Source organism: Corvus cornix, chromosome 3 (assembly GCF_000738735.6).
Source record: "Corvus cornix cornix isolate S_Up_H32 chromosome 3, ASM73873v5, whole genome shotgun sequence".
NCBI classification, from domain to species: domain Eukaryota; kingdom Metazoa; phylum Chordata; class Aves; order Passeriformes; family Corvidae; genus Corvus; species Corvus cornix.
Window position 1 is genome coordinate 62,021,997 of NC_047056.1, and position 16,816 is coordinate 62,038,812.

Consider the following 16,816-nt stretch of genomic DNA (forward strand, 5'->3'; position numbering starts at 1 on the left):
CAAACTGGGTAGAGACCTACACTTTAAAAAAAACTGGAAAAGCACTTTGCACCTATCCCATCAGGGTGCATTGTAGTTAAAAAGGACTGACACGTTACCTGTGAAAAGTGTATTACCTCAGAGCTAGATTCATAGGATCAAAGATCATTTAGGTTTAAAAAGACCTTTAAGGTGATCAAGTTTCACCATAAACCTACTCATGGTCTTGCTGATAATTATGACAGGACCTAGGATTTAAACACATCCGTCCAATCCCAAACATATGGCTGGGCTGACCTCATTAACAGGTCTAGCTTCCACAGGTCAAAATTGCTTTTCTGAGACATCTGCATGCTGGACTCAGGGAAGTAAAAAGAAGGGGCAAAAAAAAAACAAGTGAAAAGAAGCAGGAAGAGAGATATGTTTCATGGCTAGATGTAGTAAATTCCAAATTATAACATGGGATTCTGTCATCCCAGAGCCTTTCAGTGAGAAAATCATCCACAGGTCTTTCATCACAGAATTCACAACAAATAGTACATGGCATGAAGAGGAAATCAAAACTTACACAAGAGGTGCAAAACACAGTACCCAGTAGAACTTTTTATTTCAATTGCAATACAATGCTGACAGCAAAGCAGTTAAGATTTGAAAACTGTACTCAGTACTGAATGTGAAGTCCTGATTCCAGTGTCATCCATGGAAGTTTGACGCTTTATAAAGTTTCTCGATCCTTAAAAAAAGAACAAAAAAAACCAAACCAAACCAACCAAACAAACAAAAACTTAACAAAAAAACCCCAGCCAGAGGAGAGGCTTTTGAAGGACTGTTACCATTTATTAAGGGATAACAGTTTTTCCCAAGAAATGCATTTTGTAACTTTACATCCCAAACCCTACACTGGGATACACAACAAAATGAACATGTGACAGTTACCAAGTAAAAAGAAATACATGTCTCCTCCGAAGCACCTTAAAAATCAGGTTTGGTGCTGCAAGTGGCTCCTTCAGCTGCACCACATTTCCTTTTCCAAACCTCTTTGGCTTTCCGCTTGCATTTGCACACACTACCCACAGCACCCTTCAATCATGGCTCATTCCTAACGGAGCAGGGTCCCATTCTGCAAGGAGCAACATTGCTCTGCAGGGTCTGCGTCTACATCTCCTACCCTGAGGGAAAACAAAGAAACAAAAGCACCTGCCTTGCTCTTCTAATAAACTTAACTTGAACTGTGTTCATAGTGGAGCAGAAGGGCTAGGAACTGCTCTCCTGGATGCCATGTTTTTCCCACAGCTCGCCACACATGGAGGCCAGGAGAATCCTCCAACACCCATCAGTGCATAAGGTCTGGTTCATTCCCAGGGTTCTTGTTCCTTGCTCTTTCCAACCTCCCTGTAGAAGATTCACTATTTCTTGTTTTTGCTGTACCATTTTGGTTTCAAGAACAGTCTCTAGTCCCCTGCCCCTAAAACCTGCCTATTATCTTCCAGGCTCAGCCTGGGACTGGGAACTACCAGACAAGGGCTTAGAAAAGGACACAGCTAGTTGACAAAACACTGAAACTTACTTCTCACGCAATAAGGTCAGGTGCACAGTGTCAACAGTGCAGGGGAAAAGAAAACTGATCTTCATCTCCTTAATCTCTTTTCATGACAACCAACATGTTACTTGCACTAACAGAAATGATGCACTACAAACAGAAACCAATTTTCAAAACAAACAACCCACTTAAAAATTTGTCCACTGAGGGATCAGTTAGCAGCAGAGCCCCTTTTTAAGGAATCTAGAACTCCTGATAGAAGGAAACAAATGGACATTTGATGTGGTGTGATGCGAGCAACCACACGAGCACAAGCCCAACAAAGGATATTTTCCTTTCCATCCTGTAAGTATGACTGTAGCAGGACACAAATGCAAGTATCACAGGAAGTTTTTGCCTAGCCTCTGCACACCGATGTGATGCTACCCTCTATTCACCTCTAACTAAAAGGCATACCTAACCAACACCGCCCAGCACCATACATTAAAAAAAACACCAAGACCACAGAAGAAAACCAAAACCCAAATTACCTGTAAATCAAATGAAATTTCTTCAGCAGGTATCTAACCATGAGGACTGGAGAACAACTCATGGCACCGGCAGAAAGCCACCCTTGTCATTCCTTTGTGGTTCTCAATTTGTTTCCTAACTGCCCTGATGATTACCCAGGCTGCTTGTGACTTGACTCCACGTATGTGGGTGGCAAGAAGATTGTCATGTTCATCAGCTGTTAATCATTTGGGCCAGATCTCCACAAGTGACTGGCTCACAAAAGGCAAAGTCAATCTGTCACCACATACCTGGCCACATTTCAGCACACTGTTCTGTAACGAAGTAAATCTTTCATCTCCTTGGTTCTTCACCCTTCGTCACCAAGATGTCACTGATTACACCACACAGCTACCAGACAATACCTGCATTTCAGAAGTTTTTGGAGCTGGGACAGAAGGTACAGACCAGATTCTATGTCACAGATTACCACAGCTCCTACCTTCAAGAGTCTTCAGCAGCTTCACTACAAAAGGTTTGACCGGCAACCAGGATGGAAAAAGAGAGTACAAAATGTCAAACACTGCTTATATAAGAGAAGAATTTATTTTTCATATAAATTCTAAATATCATGCAAATAATCTTCATGTGTAAAATTATTATACACTTCAGTGCTTCCCTGAATTATCCGAACCTTTGTGAGAAAGTATGAAGGAAGAACTCAAGACACTCTCTGGCCTACAAAGTTTTGCTGAGTTTGCTGCAGCTACCAAAATTTGCATACAGATCAAACCCAGCTTTATCACAAGTGCCCAGGTCTTTGGCATCAGTACAGCTGCTTAAAAAGCATTCTAAAAATGATACTTCTTAAGGTGAGAGTAAAATAAATCCCTTGCCACCAGACTGGGGCACTACTTAACCATGAGACAGTTAACTACAGCAAAAGCCTACTGACACAGCATAGAAGCAGTGCCAAGCCACCGACAACATCGAGTTGTTCCACACAGCATCTCCTCCAAAGTAACAACCTAGGCACACCCAAGGATTTTCTGCAATCACAGCATCAGCTGATCTGGCAGGAAGCCATCCACACCTCTTCCTCTCTCAATCAAGGTGGCAGTGATGCTTTGTGAATATTCATACTTCTTTTCTATCCGCTGCATTACCTTAGAGTACTTAAAAAGAAAACAAACTAGAAAATAAGACAGATGGCATGTAGGGCAGAAAGCAGAAGAAAATAGACCGGAGTAGCAGTAGACAGAGAGAGCACTGCTAGAAAAGGTTGAATTTACTTGAAAAAAATGAGTCAGGGAATACATTACCTTTTCTTAAGATAAAGCTGAGTTCAGGGAAGCAACAACTCTCACTGTGAACTTCTGTAAAACAAAGCTGTGATTTCCTCTATCTGGTGCACTGAAACAGATCTTTGCCTGCAGAGTCTTAGATTTTGAGGAAATGGCCCTCAGATATCTACAGAAACACTATGAGAAGATCCCCAAATCAGTCATTAATGGGTGAGGGTACAGTAAGAAAATTTCCTTTCTAAAAATTGGTAGCTACTAATAATAAGCTTTTAAATCCTAAAGTGAACACAAAATGAAACATACACAATACTATTTTGACATTGTAACCGAAAGATAAACACATATCTTGCCTGTATAAACAGGTATAATTTCCCTGCTAAGCTTGCATGTTTTCTGTTCCTGTAAATCAGTTTGTTATTACCATTACTTAAACATGGGTACTCATACAACCTGCATTTCAAAAAGGATGTTGAAAAAACCCCCTGCAAAACATACACAGTAGCCATAAGAAAAGCAACAACAAAGAAGAAATGGCACGTCGGTGGGATCTACACATAGCATATCAAAGAGGAGGCCGAGTGCTTAATTACAGCTCAGGAGTACTACAGGCCACAGAATAAGAGAGCAGGGAACAGCTTCATCGAGCTCTGACAGGGGCATTGGACCACACAACACCAAGAATTTGAGGCATGCCACTGAAAGCACAGCTCACCTCTTACGATAAATAACAATCAGAAAGGTTTACTGAGATTATGATGAGTACTCTACACATCAAAAAATTCAAGTCTAATCCAGAAGTCTTCCTAAGGATGAACTGTGGTTCCATGACAAGTCATTAACTCTCAATTACGTATAGGGAGGTCAGGAGGATGCTATATGGTACTGAGCTGAAATACTGGTACTCTTGCTCCAAGTTTGGTCAGAGACAGGGGCAGCACAGGTGCAAGACCAAAGCACTGCAGCTGGTTCTGGGCACTTAGTACAACCTTCTGCATTGAAATCCACTGGGAAGCACCTCCAGACCCCCAAAGCCTGCCTGCACCCTGCCCTTGGCAGGCAAGCCCAGGAGAGACTGCAGATACACAACCACAGCCCCACACGCTGCTGCAGAGTGCTGCCCACCCCAAAACTGAACAGCTCCTAACATACAACTTCCAGCACCAGCAGAACCACTCACACCCACCTGACATTTTGACCAGGAACAAAGACATACAGCTTTCCACCTACAATAATGATGGTTTGCAAAGAAGAGGGGGAGGAAAAGAAAAAAGAATACTCCTCTTTATGGTGTTTAATATATCAATCTTGTTTGGGGAGAGAAATATAATTCCTCTAGCCTGCTGTGAATTTTATCGCTAACTCATTATTTCATAAATCTGGCTAGGGAAAAATGACAAGGGAGTAAGATTTTTAAAAGAAAAAAAAGGAGAAGAGGGAAAAAAGAACTTAAAGACTTGTTTCTCCTACTCTGCTTTCCTTCCTAGTCAAAGGAGGTCACTTGAGTGAAAGCTCTTAATGCTAACTTCACTCATCAAATGTAGAATTACATTTCCTCTTTTTGGGAAAGTGATCTTAACTGCCAGGACAAACTCACCGCAGAAGTGACAGCAACATGACTTGGACGTTTTCATGCATGAGGGTGCAGATCCCTCACAAGAGGGATTGAGAAGCCAGCAACTTTGTGGCAGGCAGCCAACCCCACCATCAATAATAATAATAATAATATCCAGAGGATACCTCACTAAAACAAAAGCTACACCCATAAAGCCTTTGACTTTTTTGGCTTATTGATCGTGATGAGGAAGAGGTTTGTCAGTCAGCTGCTTTTTGGGTGATGAATTTCCTCTGCCAGATGAGCCAAGGACCATGACTGCCTGCTGCTGCGCTGGGCACCCACTGAGACACAGAGGGCACAAGCCAGGTGCCGGACAGAGAGCTTTACCATTCTTCTGAACATTGGTTATGTTCCAGCTTTCCTTTCACACCTACTGGATAGGAAAGGGAAATTGAGTCCCTTTGTCCTTCATTTCCATAATAACTGTTTGTGAGCAGCTCCAGCTGCCTAGAGCAGCAATTTCTTGTGTCAGATCTTGCTGCAGAGGCTCACACTACATTTCCACCTATGAAACACCCACCCAAATGGGTGACTGCAGGGAGTCACTCTGGCCGCAGTAACCAGCCACAAGATTCCCATAACTTTTTAAATTACCTTTCTGAAGACATGTTATCTTCCAACCCAAATCATTATCAAGTGAATTCACTTCTGTTTGAATAGAGGGGCTTACTCCCTAACACTTAAAGAGATTTGCAAACTGTCCCTTGAAGTCAGGGCCATAAGGTAGCCAAGTATCTACTAGAGCCAGCCTCCAACCAATTTCAACCTTCTTTTTCAAAACCTTGGATACACAAAGCAACGAAGCCATATTCCTAATAAGACAAGGACAAGTTCCAGTCAATTCTAACTCACTTCATCTCCGACAGGAATCACTTATCATTTCAGCAGCAGATGTGACACATCCAAATGGGAGAGTGGCTGCTGCTGCAGTGAGAACAGGGCACTGGTGCCTGGAGTGACAGCCAAGGAGTGACACCCAGAGACTGCCTCACAAGCAACTTGGACAAACCAGGTATTCCAGAGGTGTTTCTTTTTCATAACATAATGTGCAACAAGGAAAAAAACAAAAAAGACATAGAATTTCCCTCCAAGCCCAAGATTTTGATCCACTACGTAAAAAAAAAAAAAAAAGGAAAGCCATCAGACAGCATTTTGGCTACAAGCATCTATTTCAATACAACTCTTCAAAGCATCCACATTACTTGACTATTTAGGCCCTTAAAATATTTTGTGTATATTTTTACCTTTAAAAATATATATTCCTGATAAAGTAATTTTCATTCAAAAAGTATATATTCATGCATACTTTTCTTGGCATTTCCTATTGCCTTCTCCATTAATTTTCTGAACATCTGTGTGTGTACATGTAAGTATCAGATAGAACAATATCAGGAAATTATTATTTCCATACTGTGTAAACACTGGCTGATACAATATGCTGGCAGAGTTCATCAACACACATTTTAAGTATCACTCAAACACAGGCCCTTAGACTGGGTCATAGCATTTGAAGCAAACCATAATCGATTAATGGGCACATACCCATCTTAAAAGTCCACCACTTTACGTTAATTTAAGAAATGTGTGACTACCTAATGGGAGAACTACCTAATTGTAGCATGCAAAGTAAACACATGCTAAAAGCCTGTTATTGAATAGAAATGTTCATCATCTCATTTCATCACCTAGGGGATGAACAGTTACTGCATCCTTTAGCGACACGATATTGCACACACATCACCCAACATACAAGTATGCCACTCCACCCGAAAACCAACTCTGAAGCAGTGTATGATGAAGTACAGAGAGGAAAGTCCACTGCACTGATTAAAGAGACAAAAATCAATTACTGACACACCTTTGGCACCCGGCAGCACGTCTCAGTCACGACAACCTAAGGCTATATAAATTAATATATATAGAGAGAGCCTGGAACATTCTAGTAATTCATCCAAGACCCGGAGAGGGAAGAAATAATGAGATTCGAAGCCGTGAAAGCCATCTCGGCTGCACCGGCTGGGTAGCGCAGCAGCAGAGCACACCCCGGGTGCCCGGGAGCAGCACCTGGGGCAGGCGGGCACGTCCCGGCAGCCGCCCCGCGCCCCCGGCCGCGCCCGCACGGACACACCGCGCCCGCGGGGCCGCCCCGCGCCTCCCGGGCTGCTCTGCCGGGCTGGCTCCGCGCACCAGCGAGCGGGCAAAGAGCTCCTCCGCCACCACAGCGCCGGCTCCGTCCCCTCCCCGCCGGGCTCCGCGTCCCCCGGCCACGGCACAAGGCCGTGCCCGAGCAGCCCGCCCGCCCCGCGGCCCGGCGCGCACAGACAGACCTGCGGGCGGGCGGCATGGCGGGCCCGGCCCGGCGCTGCACCCCGAGCGCTCTGCGGGAGCGCCGCCGCCTCCGCCGCTCCCCGCTCGCCACAGCGGCGCCGGCCCCGCCGCGCCCCGCAGCTCCGCCCCGCCCGGCGGTCCCGCCTCCCCTCGGCCCCGCCCGGCCGCCCCGGCTTCCCCGGATCGCGGTTGCAGCCGGGGCTTGGGGGCGGCCGCCCGCGCTGCTGGGTTGCTTCACGAGCTTCAAGCCCTGTCCTGGGGAAAGGGGTCGGTCTCCGGGGCCAGTCCTACGAGTCATAAAGCCCAAGCGCGGGGGTCTGCCTGTGGCGGGGAGTTTTCTCAAGGGCGGTACTAAAAACAAAACAACCAGTTTTGGAAATTGAGGTTAAGCAAAGCCTTTAGATCCGTGGGAAACTGAAAAGCGTAGAAACCTCATCTGCTATTTCTACACTGTCCGCCAGTAGGCTTCTTCACCCAATCCCCAGAAAACAACACCCTCTATATGTACCAGAAACTCCACTCCCTTACCCGAGATAACTGAAGGTAATCCTTCCAGACGCTTGTAGCTAGCCTAAACAAGATCTAGCTTCTTATTTCTTCCTTCGGTTAGTAATCAGCTCTGAAACACTGAAAGCTTAGGGGGAGACCTACGAAGGCACTGTAACACCATTAAATTCCAAATTCTGCAAGACAAAAACACAAGCCTGAAGATAGGCAGATACTTGCACAAATGAAAAGGTCACACAAAGTGTGCACATATATATATATAGGGATGCTAAAAAAGTATCAAAATTACAAATGACACACAGGTGTCTCAAGAATAATTTTTTTACTAGTTAATAATGCTACGAATCCAACAAGTTTTCATTTTGAGTAAGAGATTTGTCAGAGGCTTTTTTGTTGTTGTTGTTTAACAGCTGCTTAAAAGATTAATTCCAAAAACATGTGTCATTTTCAGGACCAACTGCATCTCCAATACAGACACAACCATCTCCCACCATTGCCATTATCCTACTTGTAGCATATGCTTGCTACCACTCAAGAGTCACTACTGGAGCAATCAACTCCTCCACTAAATTTGCTGCTGCACTTTCAGCTAATATTGAAGTTTCCATCTGATTTTTTTTAACAAAACAGTTTATTTTACAAGAGACAGATTTTTTTTAAAACATAGTCTGCTGCTTAAAGAATACATTCTGATGGCACACTGCAGTTACTGCATGTTATTATTACCCAGCAAGAGATGGACAAACCCGAAGTTACATTGGTTAAAATCTCAAAGACTTCACTGGCACAAGGGTTCTCTACCATCACAAAGAAGAAAGGGGCCCTGCTCTCAGTTACTCTTCCAGCAGTGCTTAGATAACAAAACTGTGGGGAAAAAGAGGAAGAAGAATAGTAGTACTGTTTACCCAACCTCCTTTGCCAAACTGCAGAAGCTGTGAAGCCCTATCCATCAAAGTGGTGGAAACCCTATTTATCTCTTAGCTGCACTTGCACAACAGTGACAGTGACTAATGTCTTATTTTAGCTCCAGGAAAAGCTATCCCTGTCTTAATGTACCAGTTTGCTGTCCATCATCATTCCAAGCACGGTCACCTCTATTATCCAGTGTAGAAAGCTCTATGAAGACAATGCATGAACTCCATATAGCAAAGAAACGACACACTTCTATAATATTTATGTTGCCCCGAGCATATCAAATACATATTCTAGAGTGCTGGCATGGGGGAGAAATCACTCAAATTCCTGTCAGAGCAGCAGGATAAGCAGGCTAGGACTGGGACGGAAGCATCATACAAGTTCTGGTTATGGCACTGTGGATCACTGCCTGTGGCTGAACCCACAGACTTCATGTCATTGGAAGAACCTGTGTGAGTGGGATGTAATACACTGGTTTATTTTCCTGAGTCTGGAAGAACTAAGTAATGCCTGCCTTTCTGTTGCAACGATGAATATGAGATAGGCAGATAATAGGTAGATTACACACACATGCACATCACCTTTGAAATAAAATTTAGTCTCTCTACAGTACAGAGGATAGCAGACAGTCTGAATGGGTTGCTCTTTCCCATGGCAATATGTTCCTTGCCAATTCATTTGCATACAAATGTTCCAACATCATTTGATTAATTGTTTTTGTGGTATCAGTGCTTAGAATATCTTTACCTAAGAAAAGCTAAAATTCATGCTGCTCATTGATTTCAGGATTGGGCAAATTTGTTTTATCACTGATTGCATTATTTTGATGGAGACAAAATGTATATTTGCTATTTTCATCACTTCCAAATTGTGAATTTTTAGCCTAGAAAGACGTTTTTCACACAAACTCATGTATAACTACACATGGAAGACAGAACCGATTTGGGATACTAAAATACCACATTTGAATGGGTTTTGATCTTCTACTTCAGTGTATGTTAACAGAGTTGCACACATTCAAGAGAAAAAATTACTAGAGGTACAGTATGTTTATGGTCTGCATTCAAATCAGCTTACACTAAATAGAAAAAAATACTGTATTGCTCATGTGTGGTTCGTGTAGTTTTTGTTTCTTTTTTTTACATCTGTAATCTTTAGCTTACAGCTCATTTATTTAAGAAAGACAACCTGCCATAAAGAATTACACTGACAACCTCGACTGCTATAAAAGTCCAGTTTTGAAAAGATATAAAAATAAAGGTGGCACCAATCTTTCTTTTTTTTTTCTCCCATTATCCGTCCTTCTGTTTTTGCCAATTACTCCTACCATTATTCACCATGAAGTAGTCACAAAATAGGTTTCATACAGACAGACTTTTATGCATACATAATTGAGGCTCTGCTTGATCCTACTGCACTGAGGGCTATTCTTAGCCTGGTTTCTTCAGTTTATGTAATGATGAATTTTCAGTGTCCCCAACTCATCCTTTAACTTTGAATTGATTGTCTAGATATAACTCAGTTTGGCTGAGGTATTGAAATTTTCCACACGTTTTACAAAAATGAGAAAGAGACCATAGCTTGAAACTTTTATAAGAAGTTCTCCCCTAATAACTGATTCTGTGCACCCATTTCTCTGTCTAGAAGAGCAAACCAGAAGCTGCTTCCAAAATGCTCAGCAGAAGAGAGACTATAAAAAGAAATGGAATTTTCTGAGATACAAGAGGAGATGACAAAAAAGTCCTATTTGTTTCAACTAAGGTAGCTCAGTGGGCACTGGATGAAGCACCTCACCGCCACGCTTTATCCCAAACCCCAGAATCACGTGCTTTTTAATATGGGCCAAAAGGAAAAAGAAGCTGACCCAGGTTTTTCTAAGTCAAATGCAGTGCCAGGGGAAGAACGGAAGCAGAAGAAAAAGAATACGAGAACGTGTGAAAGTATTTATAAAATACTGCTGGTTGCTTCCCGTCTCGTTCTTCAGGATCATTAAAATATCCCCCGGGACCGGGACTGCCGCGCCCGGCGGGCCCCGAGCCGTGGCGCTGCCCGTCCCCGCGTCGCGTCCCCTGGCGCCGCCTGCGCCACACTGCAGTCACCGCACGGCCTGGAACGTGCTCTTGGAGCTGGGAGTACCACAACTGCTGTAACGTTTGGACAATGCCTCTTCAGGTTTGCCTCACATTATTTCCATCAAAACACTACTGCGGTTAAAACAGATATAATAAGTACAAACTACAATAGTATTTTTCCCCCACAACATCATTATAATCTAACAGTTAGGTCACCATTCCAACCATACATGGAAATTAAGTATAAAATAGCAAAAGACTGTGCGTCATCTCTTCCTTCCCTCTCCTTTCCACTTCCTTGAAACTGGGATGATGTATATTTTAAGTCAGGCTAACTTACAGAAGAAAATCTGGTATCAAGACTTTCCACATGAAACACCCAGTTGAGGAACGAGAGGACGGATAAATGCAGCTTCTGTGCAGATCAAGGGTTTTCATTAGAGCTGAAGCATGTACCCTGGTACGAAAGACAATTTGTACTTACCATTATATAGTAGATACATACTCAAATTATACACTTTCCATAAATTAGCACATTACTTTGATGTTATTCTTACTCATTTTTACATAGTAAGCCTACTGTCACACATCAATCAGCGTGTCAAATTAAAGTAATAATAATATGTAATGTATTCATATGGAACAGACAAGTTAATTGCATGCTGCTGTACAGCTTGCATTTAAAGGAATCGCTCTGATTTTTCAGGTTCCAAAATTCAGCCTTACCTACCAAACTGTGACAGCCGTGGTACAGTGCCTCTAACACTGAATGCTACTCACTTGGTTTTACAGGCACAGCAGCGTTAAGTGCAAAGAAACATCGGCCTCTGACATTCCTTTCCTGGAGCTTTTGGGAAGATCATTCTTCTCCAGCTACCATCTCAGGGATGCCGGCACAGGCTATGGCTGCTTCTGCGCTGGCAGGAGGCTGAATCGCTGACAGTTTCACTGATGCACTTCTCTATCAGATACAGGAAGCCAGAAAGAGGCACAATCTTTTGTCAGAGCATGACTTGTACAGAAAATAAAGCTATTACTAAAAATAACTAGGCAGCATATGACTCTCAGTGCTATTTTCCTGGTGGTCTAGTGGTCAGCCCTCACCCCTGAGGTTCAGATAAAAGAAAATATTTCATTAAATTTCTCTAGTACATACCTTTGTCTTCACTGCTCCTGTGGCTGTAATCAACAACCCCTTCACTGCTCAAGAGAAATTTAGTAAGCTATATTACTCATTTGGAAAGTGATTTGCTAACTGTCAAGCACAACAGAGCAGGATTGATTTGTTTCTACATCTAGCAGTTTCCTAGGGCATGGACAAAACACATTTGCCCACTCTGCCATCAGCATAAGATCACATTTTTCATAGGCTCAGCTACTTTTCTGAAATTGTCATGGGGAATATTTTGTTTCTGTCACTGAGGCAGCTCAAGAATCAAAGGGCTCACCCCTGCCTTCCTCTGTGGTGTCATGTAACAGAGACACTCTTAAGGGTGGCAATGACCATTCTGTAACATACATTTTCAATCCTGCAAATGCAGCTGCTGTGGACCTAGCCTAGTTCTAACCTAGCTGTCTCCAGTGCTGCTAACATCACAGCCATAGAAGTCAGTACCCCTCCAAAACCCACCTGAGAAGCAGCCAGGGTGGAGAAGCCTATGCTTTTAAACACAACACTGTGGACCTAGTGGAGTATACAAACTCTTAAGGCTAGCTCAGTTTTTGGAGTATGACCACCTCAGTATTTGGCTGGTGCTCCTTGCAGGTTCCACTCTGTAGGAACCTAGGTGCCACTTTGCCTTTCTCCTCAACAATGGGCACATATTACCTGCTGGGACCAGCTGACCTCTCCCACCTAAGCACACCCACCTCTTTGCAGTGGCCTCAGGCCACAGTGATACCTCAGCTTCCATCCCTCCACAGCTTTGGCTCCTCAAGCCCTGAAATGCCTTGGTCTTACCAAATGAGATGCTGTGGATCCTACACAAGTGAAAATCTGTTCTTGCATATATAAGACACCAGATTTTATCTAAGAGGACCTGATTCTAACCTCATATTTTGTTATCTCCTTCATTGCACAGTAAAATTGCTGAATTCGGACCAAAGAAAGCTCCATCACAATCAAGACACCCATTTTGTTCAAGACTGCTACAGTGAATGGTTTGTGATGAAATGAACCATTGGCTGAACAGGGATGCTGATGAGATGGAAACCAAACACCTCCAACTTCCTTCACTCCTCCCAGAAGCAAGGGATCCCCCTAAGTTTGTTTTCAGACTCTGAAGCTTTTAAAGATCAGCTAATGCATATTTGCACAGTCCACAAGCACACAGTCTGAAGCTTATCTATCTTAACACAGAAAGGTTTTTGCATTTTAGAGGCAGAGGGCTTGAGAACTAGAGGAAATTTGCTTCTGCAGAGCCAACCCTCCTGTATCGTTGGACACTGCCTAAATAGGGAATATTATTTTTGCTAGTACAGCTCCCAGATCTACTGTGCTCATGAAAACAACATGCCAGACGAAAGAGCCTTTACACAGAGGTCATCCGCAGCACTGGCCGTTTTCATTCCGCTCACACAAACCTTACAAAGAAAAAAAACCAGGTCACAGATGATTACTATCTATCGTGAGGAGGCCGCGGCAGCACAAGGCAAGCGAACCCCAACCTCGAGCCACTGGCTCCCACCTCAGACAGGCCTTCGGACCCGCTCTCCCCTGCAGGCCTAGCACCGGAACCCGGACAAGGTGAGATCTTCCACAGCCTGCTCGGGGAGCGACCAAGCCGGCGCGAAGGGAAGCGCCACGCTCCTCCCCTCCCGGCAGCCGCCGGCCGGGATGTGCAGTGTGGAGCGCTCCGCGGACGAGGCAGCTGCAGCCGTGACAGCGACACCCGTAAAGAGACGATGGTGTCACCAGCAGTGCGTAAAGGCAACACGAAATGAGGGAAAAACAATCGGGCGGACCCCGCGCCTGCTGGGGGCGGCGGGAGGAGCGCTGGCGGAGGAGGGGGGAACCCGGCGCCGTCCGCCGGCGCCTCCTCCGAGCCCCCCGCCCTTGCCGCGGCCGCGCAGCTCTTGCCTGTGGCGCTGTGTGAGCCACCCCCGCTCCCGCTGCGGCACCGCCGGGCTGGCCGCTCCTTCCCGCCCGGGGCTCCGTCCCGCCCGGTGCCCCACAACCATCCCACGGCGGGGGCCCTTCACCAGCCTCGCCTGGGCCGCCCCCTCTCCTGGCCACGCCCGCCGCCGCTATTCTCTTCCGTAGGGTGGAATAGAATGTCCCTCTCTAGACGTAGCTGCTTCCAGGACTTGGTACTGCCTGGAAAGTGGGAGCACAAAGAGAAAGCAGCAGCACAACGCAGCGGAAGGAGTGAGGGCGGGAGGCTGTTTTGTCATTTGTTCTTTACAAAGGAGTAGGAGCACGCTTGCAAGGATCCCTGGTGGTCTAGTGGTTAGGATTCGGCGCTCTCACCGCCGCGGCCCGGGTTCGATTCCCGGTCAGGGAAGCTCATTTTTTCTCCTTTTCCCCCTCCATCTCTGTTTTGTTTTGGGTTTATGTCCGGCGCTCTCCCTCTGCTTTTGCAGCTCTGGGAGCGTCAGCCAGCTGCTGTGCGAGCGCGAGGCGCCGGAGTTTTAAGACGCACTTGACAGCTGGGAGGAATCGTGAACGAAGTGTGAAAAGTCTCGGTGCTTTGTGCTGGTGGGAAGGGAAAGCCTGGACAGGTGTAGCATCTACCTGGAAATCTTCCCTTCACAAAACTGCCTATAGACACCCCATGCCCTTCCACAGGGATTCCAGAAGTCAGCAGAGGCCTGCCTAGAGGACCACAAGCAGGGCTGCTGGTCAGCAGTTAAAAATAACAGAAATAACATAATTTCCTTTTTTTTTTTTTTTTTTGAATGCTCTAACAGTTTAGGGTGTTCCCACACCGTCCCCCCCACAGTGAATGGTCACTTAGTGCTATCATGCATTTTTAAACTCTGGCAGCAGGGACCCAGTAGGGACTGGAGCATCTCTCTTATGAGGAAAGGATGAGGAAACTGGGCCTGTTCAGCCTTGAACGATACAGCTGAGAGGGGACCTCATCAATGTCTACAGGTATCTGAAGTGGGGTGCCAAGTGGATAGAGACAGGCTCTCCTTGGTGGTGTCAAGCAATTGGATGAAAGGAAATGGGCAGAAACTGATGCACAGGAAGTTCCACCTGGATATGAGGAAGAACTTCTTTACTGTGCAGGGGATCACACACTGGAATGGATTGCCCAGAGGGATTGTGGAGTCTCCCTCACTGGAGATATTCAAGAGCTGCCTGGATGCAATCCTGTGCCATGTGCTCTAGGATGACCCTGCTTGAGCTGGAAGGTTGGAGCAAATGACCCACTGTGGTCCTTTCCAACCTCACCCATTCCGTGATTCTGTGACCCACTTAGCTGTCACTGGTGTGCACATGCTGTTTCCACACAGAGAATGTGGGAAGGGTTTGTCCCCTGCTCCCCTGTCCAGGCAGAAGGGGGACTGCAATTCTCTGTGGTGCTTCCTCAGCTGAGCAACAGACTGTCTCTGTGCAGTGTGTTTGTACAGCCCCCACCATGCAGGGCATATCGTTAGGGGGGTGCAGGAGAGATACCAGATATTCTGCTGGAAGTGGAAAGAAGTAAACAAAGAGGACAAAGGTATTTTTAATACTTCCCTGCAATTAGCACCTGTCTCCCTCCATCCTGCAGTGAAACCCTCACCACACCTTAGAATTGTTTAGGTTGGAAAAGACCTTTTAAGATCATCATGTCCAGCCATCAACCTAACCACTGCCTTGTTCACCACAGAACTATGACCTCAAGTGCCGAAGTCACACTTTTTTGAACACTTCCAGGAATGATGAATCCACTGAATCCAAAGCAGTCTGTTCCAATGCTTTACAACCCTTTTAATGAAAAAAAAAAAAAAACCCTAATATATAATCTAAACCTACTCGGGTGCAACTTGAGGCCATTTTTTTCTCAGCTCCTAAAAACAGTCTGAGAGCTTCAGCAGGTGGGAAGGGAAAAGGTATTGAGAACAGGGTAAAGCCTCTTCCAGTCCTGCAACAGAGAGGTGCCTCCCCTTCTCCTCCCAGCACACATCACCTGCGCGTCCAAGCATCCGCATCCAAATCCAAATCCAGGGCTCCAGCAAGAGCTGCTCTTCTCCACCTGTAACTCCCGATTCCCACACCTGCCCGTGATTTGTGGGGTGAGAGGTCAGTGGGACAACCTTTCCTCTCACACTGTAATAGTACCTGCCTGTGGTGGGTTCACACTGTCCTGTTACCAGATGCCCACCCAGCCATTCTCTCACCCCCCTCCTTAGCAGGATGGGGGGAGAAAATAAGATTAAAAACTTGTGGGTTTAATGAAAGAAAACGAGTTTTATGAAAGAAAGCAAAGTGCCAGTACCTGTAGCAGTTGCTTGGAAGACAAGTATCTTACAAACTAATCCCTTCCCCTACTCTTCTCTTATGTTTTATTGCTGAGCACAACGGTCATATGGTAGGGAATATCCCCTTTGGTCAATTTGGGTCACCTGTCCTGCCCGTGTCCCTGCCCAAACTCCCCCAGCCTACTGGCCTTGGGAGGAAGGAGTGTTGGAGGCAGTCTTGATGCTGGGGGAGCACTACTCAGCAGAGGCTAAAACATTGGTGTGTTATCAACACCCTTCTAGCTACAAACAGAAAGCACAGCACTGTCAGGGCTGCTATGGGGAAAATTAACAGCATCCCAGTGGGACCCAGTACTCTGCTGCAGGTAAACCAGGAAATAGTGATAATAAATTAATATTATTGTTTGCTTACACAGACTGCAAACCAGAGTCTAGCACACCTGGCAGGTTATGCTTTAGCAGGGATCCTTCCTACTGCCAGGAAGCCCTTGCATCACCCATCACCCTGGCAGTCCACACTATATGCAGGAGTACTTTGGCCAGGTGCAAAAGTACCACTGGAAATAATGGCTTTGGCTGCCTTTTCCAGGGTGTGCCAGAGCCTAGGTTGCCCTCCACTGCAGATAGGGGTGTCTCATGAGAAGGGTCCTCCACT

General features: G+C 45.4%; 1 protein-coding gene and 1 non-coding gene across 5 annotated transcripts in view; one reads left to right on the forward strand and one right to left on the reverse strand.

Annotated features, from left to right (window-relative positions):
• The window catches only part of NCOA7 (nuclear receptor coactivator 7), an 87,100-nt gene extending 73,362 nt beyond the window's left edge, over positions 1–13,738 (reverse strand). For 3 of the 4 annotated variants that reach the window (XM_039568540.1, XM_039568541.1, XM_039568538.1), the window contains exon 1: positions 7,255–7,346. The gene's annotated coding sequence lies outside the window, so the exon portion shown is untranslated. Of the gene's footprint in view, positions 1–7,254; positions 7,347–11,529; positions 11,711–13,436 lie in introns of those variants that run through there. The other variant, XM_039568539.1, reaches the window with a different exon arrangement.
• Positions 13,739–14,180: 442 nt separating this feature from the next.
• TRNAE-CUC lies at positions 14,181–14,252 on the forward strand. Its single transcript has one exon. It is a non-coding gene; the product is annotated as a tRNA-Glu (tRNA).
• The last annotated feature ends 2,564 nt before the right edge of the window (positions 14,253–16,816 follow it).